This window comes from Panthera pardus, unplaced genomic scaffold, assembly GCF_024362965.1.
Source record: "Panthera pardus isolate Hobbes unplaced genomic scaffold, ASM2436296v1 HiC_scaffold_18, whole genome shotgun sequence".
Taxonomy (NCBI): domain Eukaryota; kingdom Metazoa; phylum Chordata; class Mammalia; order Carnivora; family Felidae; genus Panthera; species Panthera pardus.
In genome coordinates this window covers 27,684,649-27,708,223 of record NW_026526743.1, presented here as the reverse complement: position 1 = coordinate 27,708,223, position 23,575 = coordinate 27,684,649, and the positions used below count along the sequence as shown (strand labels likewise).

The following is a 23,575-nucleotide window of genomic DNA, read 5'->3' as shown; positions in this document are numbered from 1 at the left end:
TTGGACAGTGCTCATGGTGCATTTCCTCCGAGGGTCCGTGGCTGGCCTTCCTGCCTACCTACCCCAGGCTTAAGTCCCAGGTTCTTCAGACAGTGATGTTTCCATAGATATTTATTGAGCACCTACTGTGACCATACAATGGTCAGCAAGTCAGGCCTAGTGCACAAGGGAGGACAATGGACAAATTGTCACATCGCTACATGTGGCATTAGAGGCATGAGGGTGTCTGGAAGGAAGAGTGTGAGACACGAGAGAGAAGCAGAGGCTTCTCTGAAGAAGTGATGTTGAAGTGAGGTGGGAGAGTGCACAGAAATAACGGGGATGGCAGTCCAGAGAGGAGCTGCAAAGACCCCAACGCAGGCGGGCGTGTGGAAGTTGGAGGACCGTCGGCAGGCAGTACTGGGAAGTGTGGTGAGCAATGGGGTGCTCTATGGAGAGGGGTGGGGGCTGACCCCTGAATGGCCTTGTGGGCCAAGGTAGGGGTGCTGGGCGGTGAGGAAGATGGGTGTGGGCTGCGTGGGGAAGCCGAGGAGATGGTGCAGGTGGTGGAAGTGGAGACAGAACAAAGGGCACATTCGAGAGCTTTTTAGATGGCAAAATCGACAGGAGTTGGGGATGGACTAGAAGCTGGGGGCAAGGGAGGGTGGGGTGCTAGGGAGACTCTTGGGGTTCTTGCTTGGGCAGGGTGAACGGAGAGGTCTTCCCTGAAGTGGGGAGGCCTGGAGGAGGAGCAGGACTGTGGTGGAGGGGTCTGTCCCCTGTTCTGGCAGCACTGGACCAGGCCAGGGTCCTGGAGGCGAAGCTGGTGAGGACAGCGTGGTGCCAGTCCAAGGAGCCAGAGCTGGCTGCCCCGCAAGACCCCACCCTGCCTGAGGGCCGGGACTGCCCCTGCTCTGTCCCCAGTTGAGCCCAGTTAGTGTGTGTTGGGGAGCCTGCACCAGGAGGCCACAGAGCACTTCAGACATGTTGGGACCAGGTGCTACTTGACCCTCGAAGACTTCGCCCTGGGCTGCCTCCTTCCCCGCCTTCTAGAGGGAGGCCCACTGCTGGCCCTTGAGCTTGTGTACCTGGCTGGCTGGGCTGCATGGTGTTCGGATGGGAGCGGCCTGTCCAGGTTTCCTTGCTCCCTTGTAAATCCTCTTGGCGGGCCAGGCCAGGCCTCTGAGGCTGGGGAGAGCCGGCCGCCGGGTTGATGGTGCCTTTCTGGGCTGATGCAGCAAAGCTGTATGTTTCCACCTGCCGTCCAAGCTGCACACAAATCTGCTTTGCCTGGTGTGTACAGAGCCTGGTGGCCGACCCTTGACTCTCCACCACCTGACAGGACACCTCCATTTATGACCCACTGCTCTCTGCAGCTCCCTCTTGCAGTTGGGGTGGAGTGGGAGGGGATCCTGCTTAGCCTGGTGGGCGGGGCCTAGAAGGGGCTCCTGTTGCGGAAGGATTTCTGGGTAGTGGGATCCTCTGGGAAGACGGGGCTCCCAGATGGGTTTCAATTATTCACAAGCTGAATTTCTGCTGTCAGTTCAAGATGGATCCCCCAGATTTGCTCCGTGGAGTCCAGCCGATGTCAAGGGATCACTCATATCCTGACCAGCACCTTGAGAGGCCCAACTTCTCTTTTTCATCATCATCCCCAAAGTAGAGTTTCCAAGAGAAGCATGACCAGGTCTGGGCAGACCATGGGGAGGCCAGTGTACCATGTATATGGATGATTTTCTTGCTTGCGGCCTGGGGTCTTTTCATCTCTGCCCCATTTCTCTCACCACCCAACCTTTGGGCTGATTAATGGCATGAACTTCCTCATGATAGTTTATAAAAATCCCTTTGATTCACCCTAGAGCAATTGGAGAATTTGAATATCTATAATATGGGGCTCCTTGGTGGCTCAGTTCATTGAGCATCTGACTCTTGGTTTCAGCTCAGGTCATGATCCCAGGGTCGTGGAATCAAGCCCTATGTCAGGCTTCTCCAAGTGTGTGGAGCCTGCTTGGGATTCTCTGTCTCTGTCTCTCTCTCCTCCCCCCCCCCCCCCCACTGCCCCACTCATGCGTGCGCTCTTTCTTTCTCTCTCTCTCTCAAATAAATAAATAAATAAATAAATAAATAAATAAATAAATATTCCTGATATATCTAGCCATGTTATTATAGTTTTATAACCTGAGAATTCAGTAGGTGAATGAAAGGCAACAGTTAGTTGAATTTTGAGAAAAAAAATCCTCATTATTCAAACACCCTATTTTCCTGTTTTTATCCTTTCTCTTAGTCCTTGTCCTCACACATGTGGGTTCACAGGATTATAACCAGAGGGAATCTGCTATTCTCTGTTCTCTTGTCCAGTGAGGTCATGGTCTGACTTGCCTTTAGAGTCTGTGGTCCCTATAGCTGCTCTTAACGTCTGCATGAAGATCCACTTTATGTGGCTAAAGTACTCGGCATCACTCCCAGCACACTGGGATTTCCCAGGCTTTTCTTCCTCCAAGTTTCCTTCAGACCCTGGGCCTCCCTGGGGGACTGTTCTCAATGTGCCTTGTGGTAGAGAGGAAGGAGCTCTGAATTTGGGGTGGGGAGAACTGAGTCCTAGTGCTGGGTTGCCACCGACCTGCTATGAGTGAACTTGGCCCTTTGTTTCTCTGGGTGTCAGTTTCCCCATCTGAAGATGAGGGTAGATCTCATCCATCTCTGACATTCCAAGACTTGGGATTCAAAAGAAGGAATCTACTTATATCAAGTGTGAATATGATTTACAAGAATACACTTATGTTAAGTTCTTCTTTGGGGATGCCTGGGTGGCTCAGTCGGTTAAGCGTCTGACTTCGGCTCTGGTCGTGATCTCAGAGTCTGTGAGTTTGAGCCCCGTGTCGGGCTCTGGGCTGACGGCTCAGAGCCTGGAGCCTGTTTCAGATTCTGTGTCTGCCTCTCTCTCTGACCCTTCCCCGCTCGCACTCTGTCTCTGTCTCTCTCTCAAAAATAAACAAACATTAAAAACATATTAAAAAAAAAAGTTCTTCTTTGTAGCTCTTACCCCAGTGGTGATGTTACACGTATTCGGTGTGTGTCTGATCATTGTCTGCATTCTATATGCCATGGTCAGGTCCATGAGGGTCACCCTGGCCTCAGCCACAGCTGCTGCTGGCTGGCACACAGAAGAGCTCAGTTAAGTGTTGTTGAGTGAAAGGTCAGAGAGCACAGTTAGTGGAGGTGCCAGGCTTCCCTCTGTTCCCGTCCACAGATTCTAATCGGTGAGGAGCACAGAAGGTGGTGGGGGCAAGTCCTCAGTCCTCTAGGCACAGCCGCTCTGTGGCCTGGAGAACGGTCCCTTCTTTATCAGGGTCAGAAGCCGGAGACAAGCTGCTGGGTGCTCCCTCAGCCCTGAGATCCCTTGCCTGACATAGGTGTCCAAGTGGGAGGGGGTGCTCCCAGAGGGGTGGGCATCCTAAGGTGGGCCATGCAGGTGGCCACTCTGTTGAAGCCCTGATACCCACTCAGCCACCACACAGGACACAGCAGTAATAGCTGTAGAGTGCTTACAACAGGCAGCACCCCATTTCATCACAACAGCCCTGTGTGGTGGGTACAGTGACCATCATTCCCATTTTACAGACAAGGAAACTGGGGCTCAGAGAAGTTATAATTTGCTCACGGTCACACAGCCAGGAAGTGATGGAGATATTGTAGCTGGTGGCATGCCTTTGGAGTTCACACTCTCCGTGACCCGACCTCCACTGCTTCTGTCAGCTCAGCACCCCCACAAGCCTGCTCTCCCCTCTCCTCCTATCTCTCGGGCCCTCCTGCCATGCTCAGCGACATCCCATCTGTCAGAGGTTCTGTTCTGGCCAGATGCAATGCCCCTCCTGGGACCCCAGGCCGGGGCAGTTGCTACAGAGGGAGGTGAAGGGAATTCCCAGGTCTCCCCGTTGCTCCAAACCCTGGCTTTGCATCCGCGGCCTGGGAGGGTCTGGCAGCCCTAGGCTCTTCCCTGTGGCTGGGCCTTCTGTGCACAGGAGGAGCCCCTGGCCCACCCTCCTTTCCCTGTGCGGGTGGGATGGGATTTGCTCGGTCAGCCCCGTGGGTCACAACAAGCCCAGCAACTTGGCCGTTTCCTGGCTCCTTTTTCTTGTATTTGAGCAAGGGGCCTGAGGAGTGGGGCAGCACAGGGATTGAGAGAAACGAGGCAGGATTGGGGAGTGAGGGTGGGGGCGGACAGGGAGGTGGATTGACCCCCTGAGGGTAAAGAGAAAAGGAGATGGAAAGAAGAGCAAGCAGACTTGGGAAGGGGGTGAGGAAAGAGAAGGGGGCGGAAGGGGTGGGAATTAGTAGAAACAGGAGCAGGAAGGGAGGGGAGGCAGACCAGTGAGGAGATGGGAGGCGGGCACAGGACCCGTGTCAGGTACAGAAGGAATCCCAATGTTGGAAGCTGATTACGTGTGGAAGGGGCCTCCAGGAACCCTGAGCAGGCAGGCGCTTGGAGGCGGTGGTGGAGGCTGTGGGGCTGGGCGTGCCCGCGGGCTCCCCTCACTGGCGGACTGTTACTTTGAAGTCCCTGACATTTGTGGCAAAAATGATCTGGTCTGAGGTCTCCTTAGCCTCTGCTTTGCCGCACACACCCTGCCATTTAATCTCCCCGTCCAAACTTCCAATGCCAAGGTTTGTGAATCTACCCTGCTTGCTTTCTGAAATCTCTTGCCAACGTAAACTTGACAGTGTTCATACACAAGAGTTTTTCCTCCCCTTTCCTCACCCCTAGAAGCGCTCGTCTGCTGCCTGGGGGAAGAAAGCTGCCCAAAGAGAACCCATGTTTTATTTTGCACTTAAACTTGGAAGTGGTTTAGTCTGGATGCTGGTGGGTTTCATTTTCCACAAACTGGTGCAGCCTCCCCTACTGCTCAGGACAAAGGAAGCCTTTGGTGCTCGGCCATTACCTCCAAACATACTTTTTGTTTCTCACCTCCCTTCCTACTGGGACTCCTACCAGGTTCCCCATGGGTTGTTCTGCGTTGCTCACCTGAGACCTGAGCCTCTGACCCTCAAATTTGGGGAAGCCTTTTGGTCACCTCACTGGACTAGGCTCTGCTGTTCCAATTCTGGGGTTCCATGGAGCTGACTGATGTGCAGTGGGATATGAACATTCCTTAGAAAATTCTCCCTCCCTGTCTCTCTGCACTGGCCTTCATGAACCAGGTGCTTGTCTGGCTTAAAGGTTGTGCTTTTACAAGTGGCAGATGGCTCAAGACCTGCTTACTAATAGTTTCTGGCCTATATACTGATGGCTCCTGACCTGTGTACCTGATGGCTCCTGACCTGAATACTGTGGGAAGACTAAGACCCACGAGAGGACCTAATGGGCTCTGAAGCATTCAGGGCTGGTATTCTTGAGCCAGCAGCATTCACCAGGTGTCTGGACATGTGTGTGGAGTGAGGATTGATTTTCATGTCTCACGTCAGATTCTCATGATGCTTCTCATTTATTTATTCATTCATCCATCCATTCATTCATTCAATATATAATTGAGATTGGCCCCCAAACTGTGTGTCAAGGTACCTCAGGGCGTCACAGCTAACCCACAGGAGCTCTGTGATATATTTTAAAATTTCAAGGGAAACATAGCGATACTTAGCATCTGTTGGACATGAGGTGAACTGCTAGTCCAGGGTTGTCCACCATTTCAACGTCAGATTGGTCTGTATTCCTTTTGATGACATCATAGCTTTGCAAAACTGAGGTTTTGGTGCTTGCTATGGATAAAAAGCAAGTACTACATGCAAGTCAATATGGAAAAAGAAATGAGGCTTGTAGATCTAATCTAATTCCAAGGTTGGAGAAGTCTCCTGTTGCCCAAGGGAAAGATGACTTCAGACCTATAGGGTGGATTAGGGGCTTTACCTTGGAGCAGTGGGAAGGCCTCAAAGAGATTTTAAGCAGGGCAGTGAGGTGAGTAGTCCTGTGTTCTGCAAGGAGCCCTTGGGCTACTATGTCTGGATTAGACTAGAGTGGGGAAACATGTTAGGAGACCACAGCAGTGGTCCAAACCCACCCACCCAACCAACCAGCCAGTCAGTCAACCAGCCAAACAACCACAGTGACTTGAACTCAGGTGATGGCAGTGAAGGAAGGGAGTCTGGTGGACAGACTTGAGACCTGGCTGATGGCAGGGTGGACAAGACGTGGTGACTAGCCGAATATGGGAGTGGAAGGGAGGAAACGTGTCTGGCATGGGGACAGGGTTACATGGAGAAGACAGAGTAGGAGTGCAGGGCTCACACACAATGGATGGCCGGTAACTACCTCACCCTGTTTTATTCTTATCATTCATTTCTGATTACCTAACATCTTATGTAATCATTTGATTAATTGGTTACTATCCAGCTCCCTCACCAGACTGTCAGTTCCATGAGGACACAAACTTTGTCTTATTCTCAGCTGTGTCCACGTCACCTAGACCATGCCTCATACAGAGTTCAGAGGCTCCCAACTTTCCTGGTTCGTGACACCTTGGTGATTTTTTCTGGGCACCCCTAAGCCAAGAGAAATACCTAAGTTAAAGTCATCAGGCCCAAAGAACCGGACAATATGTCCTAACAGCTTAGTGGCTTTTGAAAAGTAAAAGACATAAATTCGAAGAAAAAAAATTTTCATTTCATTCTTGAATAATCACAGTTACTAACGGAATGTGTTGAAATGCAGATTCTGTGTCAGCAGGTCCAGGTGGGGCCTGAAATTCTGCATTTCTTTCAGACTCGCAGGCAGTGCTGAGCTGCTGGTGCAAGACTGCCTTTTGAGTGGGTGACAGGGATGTCTCCGAGTCCGCTGACTCTACTGCTTTCTAAATATCCCTTCCCACGTCTTTCGCTCTCTGCAGAAAACTTTACCAGCCCCACAGCGTGAGTTAGCGGTCAGTTGTCTGTGTGATACAGCTTGAGGTGCCCAGCACAGCTCCCCCCCATCTCCATAAGTGGAAATCCTTGCCGTGCCTTATCTGGGGCTGTGAGTGGCTGGATTCTTGCATGGGTGTCAAATGCTTGTCAAGAATATGATTGTTCACGGCTCCTACCATCTTGCTGGTCTTGGTGGACATGGAGTGTGTGAGAAATGCTTGCTGGGGCAGGATGGCTAGCTGTTTTCTCTTGGCTATTTTATCACCTAGAGTCACCTGCCTTGTGCCCTGTGATGGCTATGTATCTGTCTTAGGCCAAGAAGGCCAGGAGGTCCAGTGGACCATCAGACATGCTCTGCTTCCCTTCTGGGAGCTGGATCCCATTGAAGTGATTGCTTTCCATCTCCTGACCACGATGCCCAGGGCCCTCTCCTGCCAGCTACTGGTGGTTAAAGATGTCCAGATCTGGGAAGGGGAGTTTTCTGGTTACATGCACCAGTGCACATCACAGGTGCACACGCACCTGCACGTGTACGTGTCCCTCTTAGTGCCTGGCGGAGCTCCACAGCATAGGTGGAAGGACAAGAGGTCAACCCCGTTCCCAGTGCACCTGCATTTCCTGTTCCCTGGGGAATTCAGTCTGTTTTGTGGATCCAGTGAGCATACGACATTGGGCCTGGGGCCAGAGCTGTGCTGTTCCCGTTTGCTGACTGCATCAATGATCAATTGATTCATTTGTTAAGTCATTAATTCCCTTGTGCTGCAAGTGTTTATTTACTAATCTTGGCTAATGTTCAGAGCTGGAGGGCCAAAGTAGCTGGAGAAGACTGCCTGGAGGAGGGAGTACTGTGATGTGTGTGAGTGTGTGCATGCACGTGTCCATGGGCATATGTGTCACACACCTGCCCACAGATTTGTGTGGAACACTTGTGTATGTATATGTGTGCATGAACACGTGTGTGCACTGTAGGATCGCCCGAGCATAGCCTTGGTGCCAGGAGCAACAGCTTTGGAAACCTCCCTTGCCTGTGTGGATCCCGGGCAGGAGGAGAGAAGCTGCTGTTGGTAGAGTCGATTTTGTAGCTTGGCTTCATGTGCGTGTGAGCACTTGGGTGTGTTTTAATTAACTAGAACATTTGCCTGGAAATGAGCAGAGGCAGCAGCAGGCTCAAAGGCAGCTGGAGAGGGGCGGGGCGGTGGCAGCCGTGGTGGCGGAGGCCATGGCAGCCAGGCTCCTGAGTTTCCCTGGGCCCGGTCTGGGCTGATGGTACCGTGGAGTGGTGGTGCGGCAGGCCCGGCAGGCAGGGCATCCTGGGAGTGGCTCAACTCTCTAGAATTCCCAACACTCTTCCTCTTCTAGTCAAAGGTGGCCAGGGTAATGGTTCCAGCACATGGGTGGGAGCGTGCAACTCCTGACATGCATCCATGCAGGCTTTGGACCCCTGAACCACTCAAGCTTGGCTGACTGACCTCTATTCTACCCCAGCACCTGGCATATAATGGGGCCTCTGTATATGTTTGTTGCATGGATGAATCAACAGATGATAGAGGAGACCAAGGCTCAGAGAGGTTAAGTGATGTCTCCAGAGTCTCACAGCATGCTGGTAGACTAGTTGGAAGTTTTGATTTTGTTCCTGGTACTCTCTCCACAACCCTGTGATGCTGGCGTGAAGAAATGCATTGCATCATTTTGGGAGCAGACGAATACACACCACAGGTGGTGGGCCTCACCCTCCACTTTCAGTGCTTTTCCAGTTGTCTACCCACCATCCTGTCCCACTGGGTGGTGGGAAAGATGGTCTTGCCAGGGCTTCTTGGAGTGGTAGAGAGGGGTGGGGGGAAGGAGGTGATGAAGGATGGGAAGGGTTGGGGCTGTCCCTTCCCAAGACCCCTTGGCCGCCAGGAGCTCACAGGTTGGAGTTATTACAGAAAACCTCTCAAGTGCTGGACTTCCTCTCTGGAGCACCCCTGCCAGGCCCTCCAGTCTGTTCCAAGGCTGGGAGTGCCACCTATTGCTACAGTCCACCCCTTAGCTCCTCCACAGGGGGGTTGCTGCAGTGGCTTCCTCACTGGGCCTCTGGCCTTTGCTTTTTTTTCGTCCCATTTCACTGAAAGGCTCCTGCCTGGTTATTTTGCTGAAATACAGCTGTGTTCACATCTCTCTCCTAGTGATTCAGGGGGTGGGCTCTGGGGCCGCACTGCATGGGGTCAGGTGTAGTCTGGGTCCCTTACTGGTTTCATGATTCCAGCAGAGTGATGTCACGTCTGGGAGCCTCATTCTCCTTACTCATAAAGTGGACAACGTACGTGTACGTGTCAGCTGCAGTTTGTCATTTACACATGGCCAGAATCACAGACTCTTGTGGAGGCATAAACTGGGCTACCAGTCACCCAAGAACACACTAGAAGTCCCTAGGCATGCCGAGACCCTTGCAGCGGGAGAGGCCAATGGAACATAAATGGTGAAAGGAAAAGCAAAGTTCTTTCCTCATTTCATACTCCTCCCGGACACCTGCTCATGAAGGGAAATACCAGGGAATCACAGACATTATTTAAACAGCCATTTCTCCGTCTTTTGCTGAACGAATAGCTAAATTCGCATAAGTTAAAAGTGCACATAATGGAACTCCCATTGTATCCACATTTACCTATTATCTATCAACTGGAAAAATTTCCATTAACATGTTAGCTGCCTTTTCTTGCCTTTGCTCTTGCTATTTCCTCTGCCCAGAACGCTCTCTCTACCCTCTCCTTGACCTTTAATTTTTTACCGTAAATGAAGACCTAACACAAGATGTATCTGCCTCTTGGTGTCCCACATAGGCCACCCAGAACTGGGCATTCTGGACCTGATGAGGACCCTTTTGTGGTCCCACCATAGTCTGCCTTGGTTTGTGCATTTTTCTTATTCTCCAGAGAATAAACCCTGGATGTAGAGTTCTGGGTTCCTCCTTGGCCACACACAGTGCCCAGAACTTGGTGAGTCCTCACCGGTGTTAGTGTGGGATTTGCAGCAAAGGTAGGAAGCAGAACGTGTGCATGCATGCATGGTGTGTGTGGGCATGTATGTGAGCACACACGCGTACCCACGTTTGGAGCTGTCGACCTGATGCTTCTGTCTTATTGGGTTTCTGAAGAAAGGCACCTGCTTCAAGTTCTAATTAGAAATCAGAGCAGTGACAGCATGGGCCAGCACTGCAGCTGGAGGTTTTTCTCAATGCTGTACTTCTCCTTAACAAGGTCATGGTCCAGGGTGATGTCTGGTAGGGCTGGACGCTGCTGCTCTGGCTGGTGGGAGTGTCTTAATGCCTATGAAGTTATTGGTATGATTGTTTGGTAGTGAAGCATCAGGATTTTGCCCATGCCACAGTCTTTCCCTGCAGTTAAGAGAACGTGCCGAGGAAGGGACGTTAGGGATGACCAGGAGTACGTCCGAGGAGTTGTGGGGTTCCCACATCTTTTGGACAGGATGGGGTCCCAGCCCTCCGGGAGTCCTGCTGGAAACCCCTGGCCTCCGTCAGATGGGATTACCTGTGCCTGTTCTCCCAGACTGCGGATGTGCCGAGCGTATTTGTTGTAGGTAAAATAATCTGTGCAGACCGTGTCAGGTGGGGAGTAATTACCTGGGCATCAGGGCGGAGCAGGGAGCCTCACCTGCTGGTGGAAATCCACCCCTGGGCTTCTGGGCTCCTGAAAGGGCCCAGGCAGGTGTGGGGACGCCACCTGGGTCTGTGTGGGTCTGAAGGGCGCCTCCTGGCGGGGATTGGCCTGAACACCGCACATGTGGTGGTGTGGGCTGTGGACGCTGTGGGGTCAGACACAGATGCTTGAGTGTTTCTTCAGGAAGCTCTTAAACTGCGGTTCAGTACTTTGGGCAACTACAGGACACTCTTGGGCGGAGCGCACAGTCCCTCAGGCCAGACGGCCACCCCCATAGTCGTGCTGTGTGACTGCAGGGAAAGTACTTCTTAACTTCCTCCCCTGTGCGGTCACTGGGAAGATTAAAGAGACAGTGTAGTTCCATATATCCCTTATTGACAGTCCTCAATTTCAGAAAGCCTGAAATCTGAAATTTGTTTTCTTTCTGGTAGCTCATTTGGCAGCAAAATATGACCTGGCTGATGTGAAGCTATTTATAGCCTTTACTTAAGTTACGTTGGTGAATATCTGTGTTTGCTGCTGACATCAGTATGCTTCATTGCTTCTGAGATGCTCCCAGAGACTCAGCAAATCCACTGTATTACCTTTCTAGAAGCTGAAAGAGTCTGGATTCTGGAACACATCTGGCTTTGAGGCTTTAGGGCAGGGGTCGTGGACTGGCAAACGCAAGGCGTCTGGGGAGACTCACACGGTCATGCGCGGTAGACATTAGGTGGAGATGCCCTCTGACCCCACCGAGCTGCCTTTTCCTTCCTTCCTGTCTCTCGGCTGTGCAGGGTGGGGCCCTTCATTTGCCTCTAAGCTGTCCCGGGAAGCGCGTGCATGTGTGCGTATCCACGGTCTCATTCCTCCTGGGCAGCACGTGGGGTGCCTCTTGGCAGGTTGATTTGTACTTGGGACATGGAGGAAGGGCCAACGCCTGGCCGGGCCCTGGGGGTTGACCTTGGAATTCGATGCCCATGGTTTTTGTCTGCTTCAGACGTGGTTGCTGCCAAGCCTGTCCTGCCTTTCCAGGGGGCAGGCATCCTTGTGTTGGAGGGGCACCACCCAGTGCATGCTGACACCATTTCTCCGCTCCCCTTGGGTGGCTGGGTCCAGCTAGTGAGGGATGCTTGGCTTTCCTGGTCATGGGAATCCTGTTGGCTCCGACACCAACTTCCAGAGGGGCTGTGGGGTGTAGAACCACATCTGCCTGCAAAGGAAGGCAATTAGGAAAATCGGAGGTGAGCCTCCCTTTATTTATATATTTATTTTTGACCCCCTGCCCGCCAATAAGACATCTCTTTTGAGATGTTTGCCTCCCAGTGTTTCTGGCCTGACCCCTAAGGGAGCTGGACACTCTCTTCTGGGCAAAGACTCTGTTCATGTCCTCTAGGAGCAATTTTGTTCATACCACACCGACTTTTTAAAAAGATGCTTTAAATGTCTTGCCTCAAGCCAGCATTTTAGCTAGCTGTACTTCATCTTTTCTGTTTGGGTTGTAAAAGTCCGCAATTAGGAAAATCCCTGCCTCAGATTAATTGTAGCCTCTGTTGGCTCAGAGTGAGGCAGTGTGCCATTTCACTCTGTTTCCCAGCATTTGGGGCAGAGGGAGTTGGAGCACTTGGGGAAACTGGGTCCTGGACAGAGGAAGTCCCTTGTTGGGGACGGCATAGGGGCAGAAGTGAGCCGGGACTGGAAATCAGGGCGCCTGACTCTGTGTCCCTGTGCCTCCCACAGGCCTCGGAAGGAGCCTGTCTGCGGCCACTCGGACAGGTGGGGACAGCCCCTGGTGGCCTGTGAAATGGGCAGATCCCCCCTCTCACCCTTCCTGGGCCATGGCACTGAGGGGTCTGATGCCTCGCGGGGCCAACTGCTGGAGCTTGACAAGCACAGACACAGTCCACTTTCTTTTCGAGCAATCATTTTCTCCCTGGCTGTGATCTGTGAGCGTCTGCACTGGTGTCTTGTAAAAGCAAGACGTCAGCCAGTCGATGACACCTACTATGCGCCGTGTGCCATGTCGGGTGGCCACCCCTCTCTGTGCTGGAGAGAAAGGAGGTCGCTGCCCAGTGGCAGCAGCCGCTGCCTGCATTCTGGGGTTCCCGCCGTGGCGGGTGGGGGCTCACCCAGCTCCAGGGTGAGCCTCTTTATTCCTTGTGGCCACTGCCCGGATTTAGGGGAGAAGGCGGGTCGAGCTTGCCCTTGGTATCTCCTCCCCTTCCTACCCAGTCGTGCCCAGTCAGCCTGCCTGTGGCCAGGGAACCTTGCATTTACAGAGCATTTCACAGCCACGCCCTCCCCTGACCCTCACTGCTGCCCCAGTGAGTGGAAACTGAGGCTCAGAACAGGAGCGAGGCTGGACACGGCCATGTGGCCTAGGAGCAGGCCAGCAAGACCAGCCAGGCTTCTGTGTGTGGGGTGACATGGCCAGGGTGGGGGGTGACAACACCACCACTGATTCCTTCTGTGGTCTCTTCTGAATCCTTCTAGTAAGAGTGAAGTTTGGGGCTCTCTGAGGGATTTCCGGGTCCAGCTCCTGCCTCCTGGGCCCAGACACTGTAAGGAAGGTTCTGCACCTTCTTAGGTCTGCCTGGCCACTCCACATGCTCTGAGCTGCCCCATCAGCTGCCTGCTGGGCTGGTTCAGGGACAGCTGAGTGGAGTGTGAGCCTACAAGGAGTCTATCGGGGCAACCGTCCTCCTGAGTCTGAGAGAAGAAGGAATTCTGCCCACTGGGTATGATGGCCTGGGCCTCTAGGGAAGCCTATGGGGGAGATGAGGTAGATTTGAGAGCGTTCTTCACTCTTCCTGCCCTATTCCCCGTGCTTACTGAGGGCTCCCATTTGGGGAGCTGGGGCAGGCACTGAGCTAAATACTTCCCAGACATCATCCCCTTCAACCCTCAAGTCCGGGAGGGAGGCATCCATTGTTACTGTCTTCATTTTACAGTTGAGGTTTGTGGCTCAGAGAGGGGAGGTTACTTTCCCTAGGTCACACAGCACGTAGGTGACAGGGTCGAGATTCAATCCAAGTCCATGCACTTAACCTCCACTGCCTATGCTTCTTTCCTCCTGTGGCCTAGTGCTTGTTGGGGGCAGGGCTGGGGGAACCTGCAGGATGTGGGATCTGCAGACATTGATGAGCTAGCAAAGGAGCCATTTCCCCAGGTCCCCCTGCACATACCAAGGCTACCTCAGGTGGCTCTGACTCTCCTGCCACTTGACTCTGTCTTGGCTGGCCTGCCAGCCTGGGAGGACTCAGGAATCGCAGACTCTGTTCCCATTGAGAGCTGGCCCGAAGGCTGTGGCCCCTGGAGCCATCCACACCTACCACTTGTGGGCCTCGGTTTCCAAGTCTGAAATGGAAATGAGTCCCTGCCTACTGCCTCCCCAGCACTGAGGTGTGGGGTATGAAGGCCTTTGAGAGCCACTGTCTGGAAAAGGTCTGGGTCTCCTCCTGGGTCTGGGTTGGGTGGTCTGTGGCTCTTGTACCCCTGGGAGCCAGAGGGAAGCTGCTGGCCCCTGTGCACCGTAAGAGTTCCTTGGGTGGGATTTCCTCCTGCTCCCCAGCCCCAGCCCCTGCTGCCAGAGGAAAGCTTGCCCTCCTGCCAGAGGAAAGCTTGCAGTTTACAGAGCAGGCTGGGCAACGTAGTTGGCCAGGGCACGAGTGTGCAGCTTCGTGCCCAGCAGACTCCGTTGCCAGCCTGCTCGCCCACTTGCCCCCTACCCCCCATCCCACCCACCCCCCGCTGCGACACCAGCCTCGGCTTCTCAGCCCTCTCAGCCTCAGTCTCCATGTCTGCGGCTTGGGAATAATAACTGCACTCAGCCAGGGTGTTGCTGTGAAAATCAGATAGAGAAGGCGTTTGGAAGATGTCATCAGACTGGGTCAGAAACCTTCTGGACGTTCCCATCATCCTGGTCGGTTGCTCCTCACACCCTGCTTGCTTGCTTGCTTGCTTTCTTTCTTTCTCTCTCTCTCTCTCTCTCTCTCTCTCTCTTCCTTCCTTCCTTCCTTCCTTCCTTCCTTCCTTTCTTTCTTTCTTTCTTTCTTTCTTTCTTTCTTTCTTTCTTTCTTTCTTTCTTTCTTTCATTTTTTCAGTTCCCCTTCTTCACACTGGGGATTAGGATTGGGTAAGAAATTGAAAGCTACCGAACAACTAGCTGTCATCTGCTTGTGTCACCGATCCTGTGTGTGTGTGACCGTCCTTCTGGGCCTCTGTGTCCGCACGTACAAACGGAACCAGCACAAACTTTTACGCAGCCTGCATCTCTAATCAACGCGACCGTTCTGCGAGGCTGCCGTCATTTCCCATTTTACAGAAGGGGAGGCGAGGTCTCCGAGCTGGTGAGGGCTAGAGCCAAGACTTGAATCCGGCCTGCCTTGTTTCCCCGTGGGACTGGGCACCTAGGGCTTGGACACACTGCAGGTGGGCTGACTGGGAAGGGAAGGTGAACCCAGCACTGGCGGTGGAGCCCGGGAGCGGCCACTGGCTCGTGCTCACCGTGGCCTCGTGCACCCCCGTGCCTTTTTTCCCCTTGGCCCCCCGCTCCCCTTCCGTGGCCTTTTGCTCCCCCCTCCTCAGTTGCCCTAATGACTTAGCCCAGGTGGCAAGTTGCGTGGAAAAAGTACTCCAGGGAAATAAGAGTCCTTGCTACCAGCCTGGGCCTCAGGTGTGTGCACAGCGGCCCTCCCTGGGGGTCTGGCGAGCTGCGCCTCCCCCACCTCCAGCTGTTAGGCAGGAACTGCAGAGCTGTGTGTGTTGTGTGCCTGCGTGTGGTGGAGGTAACTGCGCCTGTATGTGACTGTGCGTGCGTGCAACTGTGCGTGTGTAACTATGCGTATGTAACTGCGTGTGAACGTGTGACCGTGTGCAGAACTGCGTGTGTGTGTAATTCCGTGTGTGGTATAACCACGGTGTGTGCAGGCGTCTGTGCGTGTGTGTTTATGCGTGGGTTGGAGGCTGGTGGTAGTGGGCGAGGGGGAGGGGTTGATGGTGTGGGGCTTGGGGCAGGGGCCGCAGCAGTGGATGGGGAGGGGATGCTGGCGTTACCCTCTTTGCCGGTTAAAACAGTCTTTGTAGAACAGAGTTACACACATGTTTAGATAATTAGAACAAAAGCCAAAAGAACAATTCCATTCAAAGGGATGAAGCTGGGAGGTGGGGGCCCACCAGGATCTGGGGGGTCGAGTTCTGGGTCCCCAGCTCTCCGCGGCCTTCACTGCGTTTTGATCGCGCTATTTAGAAAATCCCTTTGTTGTAGGATAAACTGACATTGGCTGGCGAGTTTCTGCTGTGAAGTTCGCTGTGTTCCGGGGCCCACTCGGGACAGCCAGGCCATGAGGAGCTGATTAAATGAGCTAATTTTCATTTGTTCAGCGGTTACAGATGCAGAGGCCTTTCCATGCCCTTTTCCTGAGGTTTTATTTATTTATTAAATTTTTTTTTTTTTTCTGGAAAGAAAAAGACCTTCAGGACTCCCTTTTCTCTTTCCATCCCCCCCCTTTTAAAAATAAACATATGAAACATTTTTAACAAGAACTTTGACTGGGAAAGCCATGCTCCAGTATGGGCGTAGTGGCTAGAGGTGCCATTGGGGGGCTCCCCGAGTCTGTGAGCTGGGGCGGGGCTGCTGGGCTCAGGCCGCCCACCTTTGCTGAGAGTGAGGAGCTGGCTGAGGGGCAGAGGTTTGATGGAAACGACCACAGACTTCAGTCCCATCTCGGGCCTTTGCACATGCTGTGCTGCTACTTGAGCCTCTCTTTGCATCCCTGCTTCCTTCCCTTGGCTGATTCTCCAGCTCCCTTGTTCTAGGAAGCCCCGTTCCCTCACGGGACTTCTCTAGTCGTAGCAAGGATCACAGATTGTAGGACCTCTGCCTCCTGCACGAAGCCTGTGGGGCAAGAGCTGTGCCTGCCTATTCCCCTTGCATCCCAAGCTCTGAAGTGCCTGGTGGGTCAGAAGCGCATCACCAACTTCTGTCGAATAACCTAACCAGCGATCGAATGAATGACTGAATGAGTGAGTGAATGGGTAGATGGCATTTACACTCAGTGCAGTCTGCTAGACCCCAAGCTCTTGATGTCAGGGCCCAGGGGTCCCACTGATCCCTGACGGTCAGCCGTAGCCGTGGGGCCCTGGGCCACCTCCTCACCCCCCGATCTCTCTTCCTCACTCATGTGCAGTGAGGATTCAGTGTTGAGGGCTGGATCCCCAAAATGAATGTCGTGGGAGCTGGGGACTCATGCTTGCCTGGCCCATTGTGAGCCTGAGCCCCGGGCCCGGGACACAGCTCAGCTCAACGCTGCTGGAAACCTGAGTGAAGGCCCCACGGAGGGAAGCAGAGGGGGGTAATTGCTCCGGGAGTTGACTTTTTACAGCAGTCACAGGCAAGCAGGCCTTGGGGGCCAGCGTGCCAACAATGAAGGGTGTTCAGAGCACAGAACAGGAGGGCCTGTGTGGGTGCCTCCAGCTGTCACCCCCTAATCTTTCCTAAGCTGCCTGACCCCCTCCCTGCCCTTTCATTTTTAACACCATCTTTTGCTGGGTTGGGGCACCTCTGAGCGAGCAGCGGGGTTTCCCCTGGAGCTGTGCAGTGGCTGTGGTCCGGCCAGTTTCCGAGGCCTGGTTTCCATTTGCTGAGAGCTCCTTCCCGCAGACGGCACCCCACCCACCCCACCCAGGGGCCCCTGAGGGGCTGTCCCCCACCCTGTCCTGGCAACCCCTGAGCGTCTCTCTGTGTTCCTTCTTTAACCCCGACCTCAGGGACAGGCATGGGAGCGGTGCTGTCCCGGGCCCCCCTCTCTGCAAGAATCCTGGAGCTGGCGGCAGGGGGTGGGAGGTGGGGAGCCAGAGCTTCCCGGCGCCCCTGGGGCCTGGGGCCCTCAACTGGGTCAACATCTGGCTGAGTGGCCGAGCCTTTGGCCTCCTCTGCCTCCTCCTCCCCACCCTCCCCGAGGCCCTTCCTCTCCCCACTTGCTGGATGCTCCGCCAAGCACCGCGGCTGGAGCAGCACACTTTCGACCCATCCTTTCCCGGCTGAGGCCGAGGGTGGGGATGTGTCCTGGGGCTGAGGTCACCAGTGGGGCAGCGGGAAGCGCCTCTCTAGCCTCAGCTGCCCTGCCGCTGGGTGCCGGGAACAAGGGCATCCACCAACTTGTCCTGGGGTGCCCTGGTGAGCAGGGGGAGAGGTAAGCGGAGGGGTGGGGTTGGAGGGGAAGAATGAATAAAACAGGCCAGTTGGTGTCTGTACTGACCGCCAAGAGTCCCATTAGAGGCTCCAGCTCGCTGGGAAGTGGAATGTTCGCTCAGAGTGGAATCTAATCCAGAAGGAAGGAAACTTTTCCTGGAGTGGACGACGAAAAGTGAGGGCCTAGGAGGCATCGGTGGTGGTGTGTCAGATCCGAGTCGGGCCCTTCATCGTCAGGGGCGGGGGGCTCCTCGGGGAGCACCCTGAGTTCTGGGTCTGGCGCGGCTTTCTTTTCGTTCCCCTGCCCTTCTCTCCCTGCCCCACCCGGTGGCCTCCTGGCCTCTCTGTCTCCTGTGTGGAGGCCTGGCTTGGGTCTGTCTCTGATGATGGTCGGTGTGTCCCTTGGGCTGGTGTAACCCTGAGCGCCTGCTGGCCCCTAGGTGCCTAGGCTCTCCCCGCCTTCCCTCCCCCCTCCGCCCGCGTCTGCCCCTCTTCTCCTGCCATGTGGTTTCTAGCCAGGAGCCGGGAGGCTGCCGGAGTGCTGGCTTCTGGGCCCGACCTTGCCACCCACAAAGCCAGCATGGCCCCGAGCCATCACCTCCCAGGCTCTGGTCTCCTCTCCAACACAGAGATAACATGCCAAGAGCACAGGGAGACAAGTCTCCGGACTATTGATCAGCAGACCAGGATTCCTGATGGATTCCGTGGGGCCCCGTGGGGTGGGGGGACTGGGTGGTAAGTGGGTGTTTGTCGTGGCCAACCACTTGTTCTCCTGGGGAAGGAACTGGTGAGTTTCTTTCTGTTTATGTCGTAACCAAGCTACCGAGGTGGCAAACTTGGGTTCTGCAATTACACAGCATTTCAGAAGCAAATTGATAGGATAACGTGTTATTATTGGCTACTGGGTTAATAGCTATTTTGGCAGGAGTACCAATCCTGCGTGGCGTTGCTGGCGCGGGTGTGAGGATGGCGCCATGGGGTAGAGGAGAATGGTTGGTGTGTTTTGCACAGAGCGGCAGACTGGGGAGGACCCCAGAGGCAGTGCCTTCTTGGAGGATGCTCAGCCCCAAGTAGCCGTTGCCGAAAGAAACCAGGATCAGAGAGGGTGAGAGACCGGCATCAGGTCACACAGTGAGTCAATGTGGGGTTGGACTTTAGGTCCCTGTGGGAATGAGTAGCTCAGCCCGTGATCTCTGAGGGCAGGACAAGTGCCTTCAGTCTCAGCCTCGTGTTGGCATCTCAGAGAATGGAGATTCGGAATGTACCCAAGTTAGCCTCCTCCAGCTTCAGGGCTTTTGCACCTGCTAGTCCCCTTGCCTGCAATGCTTTTCCTCCAGATTTCACCCTGGCTTGCTTCCTTGCTTGCTCCAGGTCTCTGCTCAAGTATCACCTTGTCACCTGTCTAGAGTGGCACCTCACCCATCCTGCTCCACATTTCTTCATTGTGCCACTTGACTTATTATAGATGATTTATTGCTTTATTACCAGTCTTCTCTCACCACACCATAGGCTCTCTGAGGGCAAGGACTTTGTCATGCTTCCAGCCTGGAACAGGGCTGGTTAGAATGGGCACTTGGTAGTATTTATTGAAGGAATTAAACAAATGTAAATTGCAATGTCATTTAAAAAAATGGCCACCATGTAACAGATGACTGTTTCTCTCTCCTCTTGGAGGACAGTGGGTATTGGAGAATCCTGTTATTCCTGTCCCTAAGAGGCGGTCAGCAGGTCCTCCCTTAGGACTTATGTTGACATCCTTTCTTCTTGCTAAGGGAGCTGAGGAGGGAATGAGTTCCCCACCAAGGGGACAGACCTTGTTGCAGAGGGATTTAAGTACTGGTTTCAGCGTGGATTGTGTCCCCTTGGAGGCTTTTCTATTTTGGGGTTTTGTGATGGGCTCAGTGGTAAGATGTGGGTTCGGCTCTCTCTGTCACATGTTTGTCCCAGACCCAGGGGTGTGTGAGCACCTAGGAAATTAAGGATGCTCTTGGGATGAGCAAACTGGGAGTGGGGAGTAGGGCTCACCGAGGAAGCCGTGCGGTGAGCCAGGGGCTTCCTGGCAGCCTCCACTCCTGCTGCCCCAGGTCTGGAAACGATACGCAGTGATATGTTCATGGAGTATTTCCTGTGTGCCCGGCCCTGGGCCAAAGTGCTTAACCTGGATTATCTGATGTCATCCTCACCACAACCAGAGGAGGCCGAGAGAAGTTCAGGAACACAGCTGGTCAGTGGTGGAGCTGAGATGTGAACCCAGGCTGTCTTGGTTCCGGAGCATTCCAGGGTGTGGGCCTGATGCTCCTGGAATGCAGGCTTCATGGAGTGGGGTTTCACTGGGTGTGTTGGCTGCCCCAGCATGTTTAGACAGCCTGGCACAGAGTAGGTGCTCAGTAAATATTTGGAGAATGAATGAATGAAACAGTGAATGCAAGGAGTTTCCTAAGATGAGTAGGAAGTGATCACTTTTAATTGTTGGCCCCTTTGGGCAGCAGGGAAGGGGAAATCCAGGGCAATGGTGTCTGGGAAGGGGTGACACCTACATGTGCTTGGCTGGCGTGACCTCCTCCCAGAAAAACTTGTGAGGGAGACTGCTTGACTGTGTGTTCCTAATGGGAGGGCACACTGGTTTGCGGGTGTTTGGTAGTTAGTGGGAAGGTTTTGGAGGTCCTTGGTGGGGAAGACATGTGCGCACATTCATACATGTGTGGGCATGTGGTGGGTGTGTGGGCACGCGCCCTCAGCCCCAGCCTCCATTGTGTTGTGTGGAAAGAGGCGACCATTGGAGGGGTTTTACCAGACAAAAATGCATCCCCCCCACCCCACATCACATTGCTGAGCCTGTACCTTCAAGAACGTGAAATCTCAGCCTATTATGTTATTAAGTCTAACCATGTGTTCTGCTGTGGTCTAAATAAATAGGAGGCCCCCCACCCCCACCCCAATTCTTCCCTCCCCTCTACTCCCGGCATCTCCTTTGTTGTAATGCCAGTCCTCCAGGGATGCAGGCCGAGGCAGGGTAGCTGAGCTCTGCCTCCATCCTTGCACCCCCCGGCCCCTCCCCGCACCCTTGCTCTCCCCCTGGTTCCAAGAGGTTCTTTCAAATAAAAGAATGACAAATGCCTGCCTCACTAGAGACTGGAATAATTGCATTCTGCCACAATGTGCAGACACCCCAGGGACCTCAGTAACACTGGACAGGCTCTGCAGGGGGCAGCCCCTCTGGGCCCAGGTGGTCAAGCTAGTGGTCAAGCTCATTAACTCCTTGGCTTCCAGCTGGAGCCTCTACCCCACCACCCCTGGCTTCCACCTGACAGGAGCCTCCTCGAGTGGCTCCTTGCACCTTCTCTGTGATTAGCTTTGTCATTCGTTCATTCATTCATTTTCTTATTTAGGTATTCATTTGTACCACAGTTAGGAAGTGACCTCTTTATTTTATTTTATTTATTTATTTTTTTAGAGAGAAAGCACACATGAGCAGGGGAGAGGGGCAGAGGGAAAGAGAGAATCTCAAGCAGGCTCCATGCTCAGTGTGGTGCCTGATGTGGGGCTTGATCCCATGACCATGGGATCATGACCTGAGCCACTCAGGTGCCCCAGAAAGTGCCCTCTTTAGCCCAAGTCCTGGGGCTTCAATATTTTGTCCATCCATCCACCCATCCATCTAGCCATCCAACATTCATTCATTCATTCGTTCATTCAATTATCAAGCAGATAGTTATCACTGGGCACCTTGTGGAGGCTCCCAGGGATCCAGAAATGTGAGGCTTTTTGGAGTTGTCTCCAGGCAGCTCTAAGCCAAGTGCACCTGTGGGGAAACCCCAATAACATCTGTGGAAGATGAACAATGATGTGGGAAGTGCTATTCAGATGTAGTGCGGAACCTCTTGTCATTGATTCATTCCTTCATGGGGACTACTCTGTGTCCAGCACTGAGATGAGCTGGTACCCAGCCCTGCTGGGGACGGTGGCCCCGGGCTGGCAGTGGGCCTAACACTATCCTCAAGGGTGCCATTCACCTGAGCTGGGTTGGGGGCAGTGTAGCCCCCCGCCCCCTTTCCAGATGTCACCCTGGGAGGAGGATGTCGTGGCTCTCAGGGTGATCCTACTGGCTCTGCAGGATTTCGTCTTGGGGCAAAAGTGCCTTCTTAGATGTCAAGGGCCTCACTGTCCCCACATGCACAGTGAGTGGCTAGCTGGTCAGTCCTGAGGTCTGTTTCAGCAGTCTGAGCCTCCGGTTCCTCATCTGTAAAGTGTGTCTGGTGAAAAGATTATATGTGGTTTAAATGCATCAATACAGGGGCGCCTGGGTGGCTCAGTCAGTTGAGCATCCGACTTTGTCTCAGGTTGTGATCTCATGGTTTGTGAGTTCGAGCCCCATGTCAGGCTTTGCGCTAACAGCAAGGAGCCTGCTTCGGATTCTCTGTCTCCCTCTCTCTCTGCCCCTACCCCACTTGCTCTCTCTTTCTCTCAAAAATAAATAAACATTAAAAAATGCATCAATACAAGCAAAACATTTATGACCAACACTTTAAGTAGCTAAATAATTAACATAAAAATTAGCATGGTGGATAGTAAGTGCTCAGTGAATCGAGTTTATGATTTTCAAGTCTGTGCATTAGAGTAGGCACAGCATGGGGCCAGATGAAGGCCCATTCAGTCTGAGAAAGCAGGAGCAGGGGGCAGGCGGCAGTGTAGGGGAACCTAGGGAAGGGTCAATGATGCCAAGAAGGGAACAGGGGACGCACCCCCATCGTGACATCCAGGACTTGAGCGCCCTCCCCCCGCCCCCCCCCCCCCAGGGGAATCCCCCAGGACACATACCCACCTCTAGGGGGTGTGAACCTGATGTGCCAGGCCAGCTGCGTGGGGCTCCTCTTTCTCACTGTGGTCCTGGGCCAGGTGGCCACCTCCCCGCTGCTGCCCCTCTGGAGCCTTCCCCAGTCCTGACAGGTTGTTTTAATCTGCTTCCCACCACAGGCGGGGCTGGGGCAGCCTTCAGTCATTGAGGCTCAACAGCTCGGTAACAAAGCCCATGATGGCAATTTTTCTGGAGGCTGAAACATGAAAATCCAGGGAAAATTGAAATTTTCTCTGCTGAGTTGTACATTTGGATGAGTATAAAGGGTGAGTGGGACTCGCAGAGTGGCTGCGTCTCTGGCACCAGCACATCAGCGAGGATCCTAGGGCTCTACCCTCCCTGCGGGGCTCAGTCCACTTCTTGTCCTGAGCCTGCCTCTGGCCAGGTGCTGTGCTGGGCACACGCAGCCGGGAAGGCTTGCCATGCCCCTGAGGCTCGCAGCCTGGGGTGGGAGAGGGACACACCGAGAGCTGCAGGCCTGTGCGAAGCTTAGGTTACGGCAGGGGCTCCACAGTGAGGACCTGAGCCACTTTTAGGGATACACAGCCCGACTTTAGGTGATTCATGAACTTCTTGTCTTTTCTTTTTTTTTTTTCTGAGTAATTATGCTTATTTTAACGGGTGTCACAAAAACATCATACCCATGATTTCGTCAAGACAGTTATCCAGGATTACCCTCGGGTAGGTAGGGTTGTCAAGTTCAAGGCAAGTGCGAGACGAAGTAATAGTGTCGGGGCACAGGTCTTGAAGGGGGCCTCTCAGTGACCTGAGTGTGGCAAGCCCTGGCAAGGATACAAGGTGGGCTGAGGGGCTGAACGGACTTGGCTTCCGAATGTGGTGCCACCCCTCAGGTAAGCATGACAGAATGCAGAGCCTGAGGCCGGGATTTGCGTCCAGGTTATATGATGGGGAGGTGCTCCTAGGAAGCAGGTATAGGAGACAGACTGAGGCCAGAAGGGGGAGAGGTCCATAGTGGGGAGGGGTGTCTAGGTCAGTGCTGCAGACCCCAGCCTCGAT

General features: G+C 53.7%; 1 protein-coding gene across 3 annotated transcripts in view; it reads left to right on the top strand.

The window, feature by feature from the left end:
- The window catches only part of ZNF423 (zinc finger protein 423), a 333,279-nt gene that overhangs the window by 152,610 nt on the left and 157,094 nt on the right, over nucleotides 1-23,575 (top strand). The window contains exon 1 of one of the 3 annotated variants that reach the window (XM_019456005.2): nucleotides 17,572-17,704. The exons of the other annotated variants lie outside the window; for them this stretch is intronic. The gene's annotated coding sequence lies outside the window, so the exon portion shown is untranslated. Of the gene's footprint in view, nucleotides 1-17,571; nucleotides 17,705-23,575 lie in introns of those variants that run through there. 3 annotated transcript variants of the gene reach the window in all.